Source organism: Papaver somniferum, chromosome 6, assembly GCF_003573695.1.
Source record: "Papaver somniferum cultivar HN1 chromosome 6, ASM357369v1, whole genome shotgun sequence".
Lineage (NCBI taxonomy): Eukaryota > Viridiplantae > Streptophyta > Magnoliopsida > Ranunculales > Papaveraceae > Papaver > Papaver somniferum.
In genome coordinates this window covers 57,838,733-57,856,985 of record NC_039363.1, presented here as the reverse complement: position 1 = coordinate 57,856,985, position 18,253 = coordinate 57,838,733, and positions in this window count along the sequence as shown.

Here is an 18,253-nt window from a genome sequence, read left to right as displayed (position 1 = left end):
AGCAGAAGAGAAGGACCAAGATCAGCTTAAGAGTTAAGAATGGAGATGCACTTCTAAGATGGAGTGAAAAACAGTGCAAGAACAAGTTGACAGTGCAAATGACAGATGAAGAGTATGTAATGAAGGGGATGCAAGATGTAACAGGATGCAAGTAGAGCAAAATGCAACAGCAAAAGAAGATGCAAGTAGTGACAGTTATGCAGTGAACGATGCAAATGTATTTACAAGTTATGCTAAATGAAATGAAATGATTTTTTGTAAACATCAAAGAATATGCTACCAGAATGCAATAGAAGCATGGGATGAATAGATGCAAGAAAATGATGCAGTGAAGACTGCAAGATGATATAATGCATATAATATGCAAGAAACAGAAAGACAAGGGAATGTACAACAAGAACAGGACAGTAAAGATCAAGATCAAGAGCAAACAGTGAGCAAAGAGTGAACAACATATGCGCCGCCACCGAGTCCCCGGCAGCGGCGCTAAAAACTTGGTAGGACTTGAAAGAGTACCTACGACTATGTCTAACTGCAAGTGCACAGTGTGACAATGTAACACAGGGAAAGCACATGTCGATCCACAGGGACAAGGTGGGTGTAGATTTGAAACTATGGTTTTAACTATAACTGATTCGAAACAAGAGTAGCACAAAAAGGGGTTTTGTTTTGTCGATACGACGGAGATGATGATAGTAACAGAGATAACAAAAACGAAAACAAAAGTAATCTAACAAGCAGATAAATATGATGCTAGGGCAGTCGAATCCAACTCTTAACCACACCAATCCAATTCAATCTCAACAATGTTCTAGTCCCTTATAATGGATACCAGTGGTATTCCGCCTATCTAGGGCAGTTTCAGGAGGATAGTTTAGTGTCACTAAGATGATTCCTAACCCTAGTATTAGCTTCCCTCTCACAAGACAAACTAACCGCAGATCAATCACTTAGATAATTAATAAACCCTGATATGGATATTCTAATCGCAACTAAGGTATTTCTCCAAAGTACTAACTGTCTTTTCAGGGGACAACTAGTCAAAGGATCGAACAACAATCAATTAAGCATGAGTTGTAGCACAATCAACATAGTGTTACTCTAACTACAATGGATACATGGCATACACTGTGAGAGCAAAATGCTGAAGGCTCAGATTATATTTATCCAAAACATTATAGCACAACAAGAACAATATCAATACACGAACCAAATGTAGCAATGGATTAATGGTTTCATCTAAACCCTAACTATGAAATTAGAACATCATGGAGATAATGAAATCGAACATGAACTACTGCTTGGTGCACCGGCTAATCCGGGCATGAATCCTACTCACACCCACACACTCAATTTATAGTTACAATGAGTTCTAACAAAATCCCTAATTTCCAAAACTAGGGTTTCGAAAATTACCTAACCAATTTGTACCACCCATGCTAGATAACTGCTCTATCACTTCGACCCATGCTTTTTCTGCTCTCCCCCTGCTCCAATTGACGCCTATGATGCTCTAATTGCTCCCTAACTCGAGTTGTTTTATTCACCCCAAACCTAGGGTTCAGTGGTTGTGAGATGAGTAAAAGAACTAGGCTAGGGATATGGTGGAGATGTTTGGAATGATTTGATGGAGATGGTGGCAGTGAACATCGGGGTTTGGTGGTGGCAGGGTATGGTGGTGAAGGAGTTGCAGGTGATCGAAGAGAGGAATTTGGGGAGAAGAGGAGAAGAACCCGATGAAGAATGGGTTAGGGAGTGTTTTGGGTATAGGTGTTAGGTGTTGTAGTGTTGAGCGGTTGTAGCAAATTCGATGTCCAGCGAAGATGATACGTTGGATGATCACATCTGGATTGAATCGAACGGCTAAGATGGAACAAGCTTGCAGCGACAATTGGATGCGTGATACAACAATTCTGACGGCTTAAATTGGAGTTAGGTACTATGATGTTTGATAGGAGCTTCAAGATTTGATGCTCGGTGATGAGGCGAACGTTGGATGATGTGATGGATCCAATCTGACGTCTCTCATGGAAATGGGTATGGATATTGGAAATGGATTTGGGTAAGGGTTTTGGGCCTTGGGTATGCCAAGCCAGTATCTTCTTTAAGTACAATTCTTCCTCTTCAAGCCCACTTCTAGTTGATCCGGCTCTTGCAAACATCATTCTTCGCTGCCTTTCTGCGGGAGTCTTTGCCGTTTCTTTGCTCTTTTCGCTCCGTGAGTTAACCAGGCTTTATTTAGTACCTAAAAATGCAAAATTAATTGAGAAAAGTATTTATTCTTAAAAACAACGAAAACACAGAATATGGGATAAAATGGAGCGTTAGTGCACAAATGATGAGTTAAATGCCAATAAAAAGGTGCAAATATATACAATATTTGGCACTCATGACTTCATCAACAGTTTTATTCTCAAACCCACCTGTGCATAAGGACTCAACCATGGTTGTTGTTGAATAATCTAAACCCTCGTAGAGGATATGAACTAACCTAACCTTCTCCAAACCATGATGAGGACATTGAGATATCAAGTCATTGAACCTTTCTAAGTACCTATATAAAGATTCTCCCTCTTGTTGGGTAAAAGTACATATTTGTGTCCTAATAGACGATGTTTTATGCCTTGGGAAAAACTTATGTATAAAGGCAGAAGTAAGTTGGTCATAGGTTTCAATTGACTCAGAGTCCAAACTATACAGCCAAGATTTGGCTTTATCTTTTAAGGAAAAGGGGAATAACCTAAGTTTCAACGCATCATCACTTATGTTTTTAATTTTCAGAGTATTACAAACTACCTCAAATTCCCTAACATGAAAATAGGGGTTCTCATTCTCCTTCCCTAAAAATATTGGGAGCATCTGTAAAGTCCCAGGTTTCAGTTCATAATTTGCCTCGGTTTCAGCTAACTTGATACAAGGCGGACGAGAGGTCCTAGTTGGGTTTAGCAAAGCTTTCAAAGTTGCCATTTCTGGCACTACCAAAGGACTAGGAGTACTAGGGGTACTTTCCTTACGAAGAGACAGATTCTCAAAACTGAAGTTTCCAAAAACGGGGCTCTCAAAAGAAGAGTCTTCGAACTCCCCGCCTTCACAAGAAGAACTACTAGGTTTGTCACTAATCAAACGACCTAGAGTATTTCTTTTCCAAGCCCGTTTAAAAACTTCGAGCATACACTAGAAAAACAAAATCAAAAAGAAAAGTCCTAAAACGAATGGGATGTTCTATGCAAACACAAACACGGCTGACTCCACCACAACAAACCTACTGATTTCTAGCAAACAAAAAGCATGATGGCTCCACTTAGATTGTTTCTAGACCAGCTTTTAATCCTTTGAGCGGGAATTCGTTACAATTTAAGCAAACCCCTCTGGAATCAATCCGAGTCAAAGTAAGTTGAATAGAGGCGAGGGAAGCTCGGTGGAGCTTTGATACCCAATGCCTCACCGGTATTACAAGGCGGCGCAATCACGCATTCAACTTACAGAAACCGTCAAGAACTTCGAAGTATCCTTAAAAGAGTAACCAATATTTTTCGAATGACTTTCCTATTAAGCTCGTTACCCTATCGGTCTCGTTCTAGTCAAAATTTTAGGCTTAGGTTCGCGTTTGGTGTCGTTTTCCTAAGGCGGGTAAGAAGAGAACAGTGATGAAATCCGAACCCTTATCTTGTATGGCCAGTCCTTGCCCTTTACTAGGAAATTAAAGCAGCCGTTTTCAAGTCCTCAACATATATGCATACGAAGGAAGACAGTAACTCGCTGACAGGGGATTCGCGAGTGTTTCGACAGACTTACCTCCCGTACCAGACGGGGGATGAACCTTTGTAATCGACTCGGGCCACGACTCCTATGTCATGTACGAACCCGAGGGGCCGAGGTGATATCGTAATCACCGTCCTTCTCTGCAAACAGTTTATATATAAACCACCCTTCCATAGGGTTAAAAAAATAATGTCCCAAAATTTAAAGTCCAAAGTCCAAAAATATAAAGTGCAAAAGAAAAAGAAAGTCTAAAAAATCTACAAAAATAAAAATGTCTCTCTTTTTTTATAAAAACAAAATCTTCTTCTTTCGCTCCTTTCACTTTGCCTTTTACTCCAGTCTTTAAGTATTCACCAAAATCTTTGGCAAAATTTTCTTTCGCTCCAAATTCCAAAATCTGAAAGAAAAAGACAAAAACCCAAAAACGTAAAGAATAACAAAATAAAAATAAAAACCTAAAAAAAAAATCTAAAAACTCTAGCCTAAAGACAAGTCCGCGTCGGCGGCGCCAAAATTTTTATGTGTTTTCAAGTTGTTGTAGTAATAAATAATAGAGTTCGTTCAAGACTTGTGAAGGTTGTGCTTTTAGATTTAAATTTTAAAACTAAAGAAAATTAAGAAAATTAAAACTGATTATATTAGAGAGAACGGGGTTCAGGATTTCACCATTCACCAAAATTCATGTAATTTAATGTTAATTTTTATCATGCAATTCTAGACAATATAACTCCAATCAAAAGAAATTGTGATTCTAATCATTGCCTAAATTAGATTTTCAAAACATCAATTGCTAATCGCAAGAATGAAGTATCAAAAGCCCTAAACTAAGCATACTTCATCAAGAGAAAACACAACTAATTAATAAAAATCATTACTCAATTTTCATTCGGTGCAAATAATCATAAAAGAATTGCATAAATAAATTCAAATAAATTTTACCACATAACTTTTGGAAGAATGGCTTCCTCCATCGCCCGGAAGATTTGGTTTAGCTCATCATGTTGGAAACACACTCAAAATATGTATTCATGGCTCAAAAAGTGTTTACAAGAAGAGAAAATAGTGAAACAGGAAATTTGCAATAGCACATGCGCGTTGCAGACCGACTGTTTCAACTCTCAACTGTTATGATGAAGATAATCGTTACAAATATGAAGATAAATGTTGCAGAAGAGGATGAAGAAACTGTTACAATGAAGATAATTGTTGCAAACCAGTTGAAGAAACTGTGACAAGCATTTGAAGAAACCGTTACGACGGATGAAGAAACCGTCGTTGTTTCCCTGTTCTTCACGAGCAGCAGCAACAGAGTTATGAAAACTCTTGATTCACGCTTCCTGAGCTCTCCTCTCGACCCCAAACTCTCCCCTCCTCTTCTATGTGATCCTAAGAACCTATTTATACATCATTGCGACATTGAATCTCCCAAAATCTCTTTATTTAATCCCATTATTTCTTTTATTCTCGAAAATATATTGTTTCCAAAAATCCGCGTCTGCAGCTGTATTTCTTTCCTTCTATACCTTCTTCACGCTCCAGAATATCGATCAACTCTTCCAAACACGTGCAGTACACGTTTAAATTCCTCACAACTCGTGCAAGCTCATGTTTTTCCTCCAACTCCCTGTTTGGATTAAACCAAGTTATCTAGCCAAATTTGATCGAAACAAACACCCATACTAGCTCTGTTAGGACATATCACAACTACCCATGAAGTTTCAGCGATTGAATCACACAAAAACTCCTCCAAACATTCGATCGAAATTCTTCCAGTGAAGTGAAATGTTTTCCCGCCAAAATTGGTTTTGAATTTGAGAAGAAGATGTCCTCCACCTAATCCTGTACGGGTTTCCCTTTAGCACTTGCCTTATGGGGTGCGAATAGTAATTTTTGGGCGTAAATAGTAATTTTTCTAGGGTTTCTCCGGCACATTTTTGGGGTGCTTCCGGTGCATTTCTGGGGTGCCTTTAGTACTTTATCCTGGGGTGTAAAACACCATTTTTCGAGCCAATTTTTGCTGCAAGAGCTTATTTCTCTATAAATACCTACAAAGACATAAAATAACAAAATGAATACAAAATCGAGCACTAACAATACATACAATTGAGATGTATTAGACACATAAATGCGTATATCACCATGCGGCTGCCAAAACGAAGGCGTGCGACGATCAACGGCCACCCTTCCATCCTAGCTGCAAATCCTAGCCGTCCAAGGTCGCCAAACAACGCATGGTAACCTTTAGACCAAAACCCTAGTTTTTTCCACACCAAACCGCGTCAAGGCATGTCATGCCAGATGTGCCAATGGCATGCTAACCACCTTGTCGCGCCATACCATGCCGGCCTTCCCTATGCGGCTACCAAAACGAAGGCCTGCAACAATCAACGACCATTTTTTCATATAAGATGCATATCTTAGCCGTCCAAGGTTACCAGTTAACACATGGAAACCTTTATCCCTAGTTTGGTCGCGCCTAAACAAAGCCAAAACCCTAACTTTTGGCCGCTCCTAAACTGGGACATATGAAAGCCATACTGATCATACTTTCATGCCACTTGCTACCAAACGAAAGGTTGCAATAATCAACAGCTACCTTCCTCTTAAGATGTAAAATCTCGACCATTGAAGGTCACCACCGAGCCGGCAAGTCTCCCAAGCTCAACTTTCCAGACAACAACAACATGCTACATGTTTTCCAAGAAAACACTCGAGACATCAACACATGTCACAAACTGGGGGATGCTCATTAGGTATTGGTTTGACGGTTTACAGCGTGCGGCGTACATTACGCTCGTTATAAGAAAGTGTCATAAGGATGAGGCGGTTAGTAAATACAGGGAGTAATGGTGAAACGCTTTCTTTTATGGAACATCAATTCCAAGCGTTACCGGTTACCATATCCTCCCATTTACTCGCCCGTTTTCCATTTCTTAATGAGACCAGAGTACGTTTCACTTCAACTTGTATAAATAGGCATTACCTATTTCCACCGAACAACAAGTTCAGGTCAGGAGCATACAACACTCAGAAATCACCTGTTAGCTTTCCCATCTGTTAGCTTACGCTTTCTGATACAAGTCAAAACAACTACTCTTCCAGAATCAACTATTCTGGTCTCAACACTCTCTTCGCTTCCCTCCCCAAAACCAACCCTTCTCCTCCACTTTGTGACCGAAGCAAGTCTGGAACGACCATTTCTTGGTTTAGGACGGACTTGTACAGATTGATCTCTCGAACTTAAAGTACTCCCTTGCAGTACATTGTTTAGGGTTTAAACTTGTTTCTCACCCACATCACACGAAATTACTGAAACCAGCAGAAACTGTATTCACCCTCAAACACAAGTTTAAATCATAATTAGGGTTACATAAACTATATAAATACATGTATCCTAAACCCTAAGAGGATATGGAATTTTAGGTTAGCTAACCCAGAGAAAACTCGTGTATCCTACAATCGATAAAATATTTCTCTGTTCCTCTGTGGATGTAGGAAACAATTGCCGAACCACGTTAAATCTTTTTCTTCCCTATATATTTTTAATTCGCTCTTTAACCCTAATTTTCAATAATCATCATCAAATCATCGTGTTTAGTGCCTAGAATTAATTTTGGGTACAAACATTGGCGCCGATTAAGGGGATTCGTGAAAACAATCATGTTTCACCATTAAGAGAAGTTGTGGAAGAAATCATGCACGAAATTCCATGCGAAAATCAACAACAAAGAAAAAGTTAGGGTTCACAAAACCGTTACAAGGTTGAAGAAACCATTGCGAAGCTTGAAGAAACTGTTGCGCAACAGTTGAAGAAACCGTGACAAATAGTTGAAGAAAGCGTTGCGAAAACCTGATCTTCATCCAACCTCATGTACAGTTCCAGTTCAATCAAATCTTGTCCATCAGATACAACAAATCTCAACCGTACGATCCTTCCAACCACCAATCCAGCCTCTGGTTGACCGTACCACTTCAGCAGCTAGTCCAACTCGGTCCAGATCGTTCGGGTCTAACCAGTTGAAACGCCAGCCTAAGGAATCTAGTGAATCAGTGACACGACAGCAGAGGCACTCCAGTCAGCACAAACTGCCACATCAGTAATTATCGAATCGGTGATCTTTGTCGCTGACTGATCTGCTACGTCAACAACTAGTCATCTGCCATGTCAGCATCAGGTCAGTTGCCATGTTAGCGACCTTGTCAGCAACTGATTCGACTGTAATCGCCATGACAACACCGTTCGGTCTGCAACGCCATGTCATCTCTTTCTGCCATGTTAGCATGCGGTGCACAGTCAGCATTTCCACGTCTTCAACAGAACGCGCGCTTCGTTCAAATCTTGTTTCATCAATAACTTCTTCGTTTTAAGTCCGAATTGAGTGATTTTTGGCTCGTTCGAATTGTCTTTCAATTCCCTACAACATGGAAGCAAAATTGCTTGTGTTCAATAAACTTTTATATGCACTTAGGGCAGCAACACGATCGAGTTCGAGGTTCATGAATGGGGACATGATCGAGTGTGAGATGAGGATTGCTTGGACCCTTCAATAATTAGCCTTGCATCACATCGCAAGCACCTAAAGCCTCACCTTTCACGTGAGAACATAAGTCTTTCTTTTGTCACAAGCGTAAAATCTCGTCTGGCACGCGAGTATGAAAGACTTGCACCTTGGCAAGCATAAACTCTCGTCTCGACCACGATACCAATGCCCGATATTGGTCCAAAGACTCGTACCCAACACAAGAAACATCCAGCCTGCCCGAGCAACGAGCGCTTCAACCTTGTTACGTTGCGAGAAAAAGTCTTGCCCCAGCTGCAAGCACACTACATTCCACTCAAGATTCGACTAGACCTCGAGCATCACGAAGTCCACCACGTGGAAAAAATTTTCACATAGCACATGAGCAAATTTATTGCAGGTACACAGTTGGGGGCGTCTTTGTAATGTCTCTACTCACACTTGGGGGAAAGTTACGTCATTGGCGCGAAGGAAAAACAAACTTCCTAACCCCCAACAAGTTTAAGGTAAAGAGGGGGTGTTTGTACCGTATATAAAATAGACTGGAAGCCCGCTAATCAAACCTGTTTAGCCCGTGAAGGAAAATTCTAGATGTCTTGTTGCCCAAGTTTCTTGCATCTCAAGTTTAAATCACAATTAGGGTTACATAAACTATATAAATACATGTATCCTAAACCCTAAGTGGATATGGAATTTCAGGTTGGCTAACCCGGAGAAAACTCTTGTATTCTACAATCGATAAAATATTTATCAGTTCCTCTGTGGATGTAGGCAACACTTTCCGAACCACGTTAAATCTTTTTCTTCTCTATTTATTTCTAATTCGTTCTTTAACCCTAATTTTCAATAATCATTATCAAATCATCGTGTTTAGTGCTTAGAATTAATTTTTGATACAAACAGTTTCGTTTCAACCTATAAGTTCGAAAACAAGTGTGATCTTCCATGGACAATAGTCGATACAATACAACAACAAGGTTACACTTTATAATAGTTACCCTATAAAAATCGATTGACTATAGGATCACTATCAAGTGTCTTTGATTAACGTACAAATGTGTTTACTTTATTATAACTAAATAATTATAATGCGAAAGTAAAGTAAATAACACAAACAAGATTTTGTTAACGAGGAAAAAACCCCGGGACCTAGTCCAGTTTTGAATTCTCTCATAATTAAGCCGCTACAAAAAGAAAAAAATCCAACTTCGTTTAGTTAATACCAAGTAAACTACCCCTAGTTACTTAGTTCCGTCAGTATCCCTGCATATTCGACCTTTTGGTCACGCACGTGAATCTCAAGACAGAAATCACTATCTCGAGTCTTATGTAATCAACTCCTTTTGATCGTATTCCCAACAAAAAATTAACAAATATGTCTTGTAACCACTCTATTCAATCTTTGGTAAAATACATGTTGAGTTGTCGACAAATGCTCTTATGTTTAATCTAATAAACTCCAGTAACTTAGATTCAGATTCACAACTATTAGATTCGGTAATTGAAGAGTACCACTAAATGATAGTTTTTGATCTAAACGACTTTATGATCAGATAAATCTAATCTAAGTCGGATCTCAACAGATCAAGCTGTGTTCACAAAATTCACAAGATACGAAAACTAATCAGAAAAAAAAATCTTCTTGTCTTCAAATCTTTATTTTTCTTCAATTGCACCTGCACACAAAATTTGTATCCTCGTGTGGTCAATCACGTACATAACTGAGTCTGTTAATAATGGATTATCACAAGATATGTTCATATCTAAAATCAATTCCGAAGATCCCGTTGATACTTTGATCAAGTTTGAGTGACCCTTATGTCAGAAGAGAAGGCTCTCAAGAATAATCAAACTAGGTGCAATCAAATTTTCAACAACCGTTATTCAATCAAATCAATAATCGAAAACTAAAATAACAATGCAATTATCTATTTTCCGACCGGAAAAGACGAGGGTACCCAAATACACCACAATCTTTTATTTATCAACCTATAAGTACTCTACCGAATGTGATCGTCTATGGAAAAAGTCGAGAAAATATGACAATTCGGTTCACACTTTGTGTGATCATCTATGGATACGAGATCGAGATAATACAACAACAAGATCACTTGTGTGATTGACTATGGATACAAGATCGAGATGATACAACAACAAAGTGTGTACGATAATAGGTTCGGAAATAACCGAAACTCTATAGGATCAATATCAAGTATTACAGAGTTAATGTACTTGTGTATTTCACTTATTTATAATAACAATTATAATGTGAAAAACAAAGTAAAATACACAGCAAGATTTTGTTAACGAGGAAACCGCAAATGCAGAAAAATCCCGGGACCTAGTCCAGTTTTGAATACTCTCAGAATGAAGTCGTTATACAAAATCAAATATCAACTTCGTATAGTTGAGACCAAGCAGACTACCCCTAGCTACTTGGTTCCCTCAATATCCCTGCGCCTTCGACTTCCAGAGTCACGCACGTGAATAGCAATTCCTTTGGATCGTATTCCAAACAACAATGGAAGAATCCGTTCGGTAACCACTCTAATCAATCTTGCTATAAGATATGTGAGTTTTTGAAAAGGGCTCTTATGTTTAATATAATAAGCTTCTTTGTCTGGTTAGATCAGTCTATCCAATAACTACCGAAATAGTAAAGTTTAAATTCACACTCAATCGATATATATCTCAAAGAGAAACTATAGAGAATGTCAATCCCATGCAACTAATCAATCAGATATATCAAAGATAAAATGATTCTATTTGGATCCCAGCCGATCAAGGTTTGTGCACTAAATCCACAAGATACGAAAACTAATAAGAATTCTTCTTCGTCTTCAAATCTTATATTTCCTTCAAATACCTGCACAACAACACTTGAATTCTCTTGTGATCAATCACACACAAAACGGAGTCTGTTAACAATGGATTATCACAAGATGTCTTTAGATCTAACAATAATTCTAAAGATCCCGTCGATACTTTGATCTAGTCTGAGTGAATCTTATATCAGAAGAGAATATTTTCAAGAATAACAAACCAGGTGCAATCAAAGTTTCAATAACCATTAGTCAATCAAATCAATAATTGAAAACTAATAACACTGCAATTATCTAATTTCCCACCAACGGTACTCGTAGAGCTTTTTGATCTCACAAAAAAATTTAAATGAGAGGTCGTAAGAGATTTCACCTAATTAGGACACATTCCTCTCTGAATAGATGGCTCCACCAGAAACAACAAGAAATGATGTTTGCATGGTGTTGATGGTGGTTTTAGTTCAGAGTTAAAATTGTAAACCTTGCGTTTAATGTGTTGTCACTCTGCAAAGAAACATAGCCATGTAAAAGTGATGAGTGTTCAACCTCTCCACTGGCACATTTATTGAGCAACTCAATATTTCCTCCTGAAATTTATCCAGAATGGTGCATGTAGCAACAATCCCAAATATTCTGTAAATTTCGGCACCATGCCCATGTTATTCAATTAATATAAGTTTCTTTGAATACTTTCTGTGTTATGTTCCCTGGTCGAACCCTTAATATTGATATGACATGAAAATTTGTGTTCACTCGCAGCAGAGTAGCACGAATTTCCAAGTATCGAGGTTAAGGTCCTTGCATAAAAGTACTCAATCAGAAAGCATATTGATCTCTGGCAATAAACTTAAAGAACTATGTGTCATCACATAGAATTCAATTAGACCCCGTTGGTCAAAATTAAGCTTAGGAGAACTAAGCAATTAATCTGTCATGGATTAGTAGGTACAAAATCCTACCCAAAATCAGAAAACAAGGAATAAAAGGAGCTGCGGAATAGGAGCAGCAACAAAGGGAGGTGTGGACGTGCCTTAGGCCAGCCGGCACCATTTGAAATTGGCCATTCCCCATGTTTCCCGACCGGCCCTATTTCCCGTCGACCAATCAAGTCGCCTTAAACCCGCCACACGCTGGATGGGCCCATACTTGCCGGCCCTATTTCCCATCGACCAATCAGGTCGCTTTAAATCCACCACGCACACCAGAAGTGTGTCCACGCCCATGCTTGGACGGCCTATTTTATATTAACCAATCAGGTTGTTCTAAACTTGCCACAGTGTTAAAAGAGGCAAACTGCGCCATATGGTCACAAAGCCAATTGGCTTTTCAAAACCGCGCCAACATGCCAATGAGCTGAACGGCATGCCAACATGCCACTCCGCCACGCCAAACATGTCAACGTGTCGTAAATAGCGCGCTTACGTGCTAACCTACCTCATGTTCGTGGCCAACGCCATAACGTTCTTAAATTAGGGTTTTCTAGTAAGAAGCACGATTTTGCTTTAGGCGCATTAACCAAAACCCTAATTTCCAGTTGTGGCTCAAATTACGCCACGAGCCATGCTGGACCAAGGAAACCTTAGGAATGGCGTCGTATCATATCCACTCATAGCAACCCTTGTTCATGTGGCCGTTTAAACATTATGGCCTTACTATTGTTCCTTTGGCGTGACTACGACGCCATTTGCATAAAAAGCGTCACCATGCCGCGGCCGCATGCCACACGCACTAATTAGGGTTTCGGCATACCAAACTCTAATTTAGGAAAAGTTGTTACGCCAACCAAGCCTAATCATGCTACCCAGAGCATTGGGATTGATGTGGCAACTAGAACTAATGTTGTCAAGCCATATTTGGGTCTAACGCCAATGTGCCAAAATCTAGCGGCCATGGCTACGCCAGGCATTACATTCACCACTGGCATGCGCTAATTATGTCAACCATGCCATTGTACCACTGGCATGCGCTAAATATGTCACTACGCCATTGGCATGTACCAACGACGCCACTGTGATATTATTGGGCGCCAATAGAATGTGTCCATAATCAATGGCCACTATTTCTGATGAGTTACAATCTCAGCCGTCAAAATTCGCCAAAGAATTGACAGGCCTGTGGAAAGTCTTAGGTTACCAGCCAAGACAAGCCTAATAGCGCCACATGTTATTCTCATGCGGCAAGTCTCTTGACTTTGACTTGCCACACATAGCAGTCTACTACACATTTTCCACGAAAACACTCGAGACATCAAACATGTCATAAACTGGGGGATACTCATGAGGATATTGGTCTGGCGGTTTACAACGTGCGGCATGCAACACGCCCATTATAAGAAAGTGTCAGAAAGCAGGGCAGTTAGTGGCGGAAAGAAGTAGTGGGTGTAAACTAACCCGTCTCCTTCATAGTGGGAACGTGGTTTTCTGGCATTTACACACGACCACACTTCTCCATCACTCAATCATTCCCACTTTCAACGAGATCATGGTGCGTTCAATATGACTTGTATAAATAGGTTCTACCTATTTCAACCAAACAACAAAGTTTTGGTTAACAACAACACATTATCCAGAAAACATCAAAGAACTGATAGCTTACATTCCGCAAGCCAATTCCAAATTATGATACAAGTCATAAAATAGCCACACCTTCAGAGTTAACCATTCTGATCTCAGCACCTTCTTTGCTTCCCTCCCTAAGAACAACCCTTCTCCTTCACTTTGTGACCGAAGCAAGAATGGAACGACCATTTGTTGTTTTAGTCCAGGATTGTACAGATTGATCTCTCGAATCTAAAGTACTCCCGTGCAATGCATTTGTTTTAAGGTTTATATTTGTTTCTCATCCACACACCCACATTTACCAAAACCAGCAGAAACAGTTTTTACCCATAAACACATGGCTCCTAGGATAGTTTGCTAGAAATGCAAACTTAGGTATTTATAGACCAAGGAGTTTCCAAAACCGAAAATATTCTCAAGATATGCTATGAATGTCATAGTGTTCCTAATTCCAATAAATGCAGTTTAATATTTTCCGAAATCTCTCATAGAAAATCTACAAATAATAAATGCACGTTACTAATTTTTATTCTCTAGAGCTATGCATTAATTGCTGGTAATTAAAGCATATAAATCCAAAAACCTTAATTAAAAGATTCTTAATTTATTTCGGCACATGATCACCTTGAGTACCAAGGAATATCTTTGAACAATAAATAATAATACCTCTGTTTCTAGAAAAGAGATACTTTCATTTTTTCATTTTAGCCTAAAAATAGGCCAAATTGAAAAAGTGAAAGTATCTCTTTTTCAGAAACGGAGGGAGTAACAGTTAATTCTCATGTTCAAAGTATGTTGACATCTTTACATAGCAAATCCTAATTCTAAATATACACAAGTTGATGAAGAAAATATATAATTCATGGAAAATAGGATTTGCATTTTGGAATCGGTTCTACGTCACTTCCAAACAAGTTTAGAATTGGTTCTACCAGAATTCCAAGACTACTATGTGATTGGTCATACCAAGTCACAATGGTTAGTTGTGATCGGTCCTACAAATTCACATACATGGGTTCGGATCGGTTATATCTAAACATGATACCTACTTGTGATCAGTCATACGAGTCACTAGGATCGGTCACACAACCTCTTATGATAGGTCACACCAATTACAAGGATCGATCATACTATCTCACGGTGATTACTTAGAATCGGTTACATCAATTACCAGAATCAGTCATACCAAATCATAAGTCTAGGTATTGTGATCGGTTATGCCAAGATACGTAACCTGAGTTAAGATCGGTTCCACCAACTCGTACATATTGGTCATCAAATAATATGCAATGAATAGCCGGACCAATATACCTATTGATTTCCCATTCAATTCATGAAACAAGTTCACGAACTTACTTCCTTTAAGAAAATGTAAAACATTGTTTCCTAGGATAAAATCTTCACCATAACCCATACACATAATCATAAAACTATATACAAGATTATGTCGATGTCATGTCTACAAAGTTCAAAAAATAAGCGTTATACTTCTTAATCTAACTCCTTAATACTATGACCATACTATTATGATCATGTCTATCCACTAGAGTATTATATACTATATATACAATATATACAACTTCACATGTTATGTTTTCAATATAGCACGACTTGAAAGATATGTTAGGCATTGAAACAAGTTCAAGTCAATATTACTAACCTCAAGTGGAAGGATGATGACGTCGTTGTAGTCGTTACTTCTTCTCATTCTTCAAGTCTTCGGAGTAATACTTGTATGTCTCAACATTCCTAGACTTTATAGTCTAATCTAAACGACTATAGTATTTAATCAAGCGACTTTAGATGAGTTTTGATGCTAAAATATGACAACCAAACTTGACATACCACCGCTTAGTGAGTTCAACCGAGCGATTCTCTAACACCACCAATGGTACTCGTACAGCTTCTTGAGCCCACATAAGTCTTTAAACAAGCGATCATAAGATATTTTGCCTAATTGGGTTACTTTACTCTCCAGATAGACGGCTCCACTAGAAACAACACGAATGAAGTATTACTGGCTCTTAGGATATTTTCAAGATGTACAAACTTAGGTATATATAGACCAAGGTTGTTTGGACAACAAGGAAACTTCAAAACCGAAAGATTCTCAAGATATGCAATTCTTAGGATGTAAAGGACGTCAATTACTTCAACCTCAGTGAACACTTTTGATACCAAGGAAGAAATTTACCGTTTTTTATTTCAAAATATAGAAAATTAAGAAACTTACGGCTTTTTTCATGGTTTAACGATATAGATGTGAATTCAATTATTCCCTCTTTATTAAAAAGATAAAGCTAGTTATTAGTTTTGGATATGTTAAAATGATAACTAAGTTTTCGTTTTCGGAAAGCCGACATGTTATTTGACCGTTACACCCCTAATTCGAGGCCTACCTTCATATGGATAACGACCGGAAATACAATTTACCCATAAGTACTCGATATTATATACTTGCAACAGGAAGCATACACATTTAGCTCTTTAACTAGCAACAAAAGTCTTTATTTTTATTTCTCTTTATCTCTTATATCATCTCGTATTGCACTAAAGGTTTGCCATGCTACTAACTTGCATGATTAGCATGATAAACACAAAGATATAATGCAACACTTTCTTATACAGCATTAAAGGAAGATTATAAAACTTGTTTTAAACAGGACTATACATACCATTCACTCTTTTAAGTGCCTAACTCTATTTAACTTGAGACTTACTTACCAAAAGCCAACCCATATATGTACACGGAGAAGACTACTTCTTTATCTCCTTTCTCCCTTTTAGAAAAGGAAAGAAGAGACTACACGTAAGGAGCGTGACTGTAACTTAATTTCTTAAAGGGTGGATTTGGTTTAAACTACATTCCAGTCTGAAGAATGATAGTGAGCTAGTGTTTGTATCTTCTTAATACAGTTTGGTATTCAAATCTGGACGAGGTATCGCGGTTTTTCTGCAGTTGCGGTTTCCTCGTTAACAAAACTCCTGGCATCTTGTGTTTTTCCTTTTCCGCATTATATTGTTTATCTTTATAATTGGATTTATGCGAGTTGTACGTATTCAATCTTAATAAATACGTCTATCTAATTATGACCGATTACGACACTTGTCTCTTGTAGAATTTGTATCTTGAAAGATAAATAACAAGTTTTTGGAAGAAATCCGATTGGATTATTTGGATACGACTAGATTGGTCTTGGATATTGATTTTTAAGATCGTATAAGTACTCTTCTTAACAATCAGGTATCACAGACTCTTTATCTTATACATACTGATTGAGAAGAGGTAGAGATAGAGATATAAACTCTATATACAGGTTGTTAAGGATCATCAAGTTGGTATGCTTGTAATTGTATTACGTTTTTGTTCATACAGGCTGTCGAACTAAAATGTTGGTGGTGTACTTGGTATCCCTACGTTTTCAAATAACGTTTTTAATTTTATCTGATATAATAATGTCAGAAATTTATATACTTGTACTTCAACTAAGTAACTAATAAGAGAACCATGGCTTCCTCATATAGGGAAGTTAGGAATCGAATCCCTGTAATATCATAAATCCTAGGCTAAAGTACCTGAGTGTAGTTCTAGAAACAATTGTTCTATGTAATAAAAAAAAGCTAAGTAACTAATATCAACATTATTGAACAAGATAAACATACAAAAAAAAAGAACAACTACTAAATTAGCGGATATAGATGTCCAGTGAATTATTAATCACACACCCGTATCCAATTAATTAGTTGGTGTACGGATCTGAGACCCCTCCATATGAAAAAAATGGCCTAGTTGGAATATGTGAATTCAATTCCAAATACTCACCCATAGGTGGAGTATTTGAATCCAAATTAAGAAGCCACCAGTTAGGCCCTCTATTTTACCCGGGAAGAAATTGTTTCAAAATATAGAAAACTAAGAAACTTACAGCTTTTGTCGTTGCTTAACAATATAGATGTGAATTCAATTACTCTCTCTATTAAAAAGATAAAGCTAGTTATTATTTTTGGATATGTTAAAACGATAGGTAAGTTTCCGTTTTCGAAAGTCAAATGTTATTCGACTGTCACACCCCTGATTCGTGGCCTACAATTCCAGTGGATAACGATCGGAAATACAATTTTACTCACAGGTACTCAATATTATACACTTGCAATAACAAGCGCGCACCCTTAACTCTTTAACTAGCAACAAAAGTCTTTATTTTCACTACAAAACAGAGGGCCTTTAGTGACGGTTCTGAAACCGGCACAAATAGTAGTAAACCGTCACAAATATCAAAATAACCGTCACAAATGTGGCTTTGTGACGGGCGATAATCCGTCTTGACTAATGGTTCACAATTTTTTTTGTGACGGTTGAGATCATTTGTGGCGTTTTGGTAAACCGTCACGAATATATTTGTGACGCTTGGTCAGACCGTCATAAGTACTTTCCTGCTGCCGTCGTATTTTCCCGATAACAGCTCCCGTCGCCGGAATTTTCTGTTGTGACGGTTTAGAAACCCTCACTAATATATTAACTATTGGCTGCGGCTTTTTCTCAACGTTTGCCGGACCTCGATACCGGTCTTCCGTCGCCGGCGACTGATTT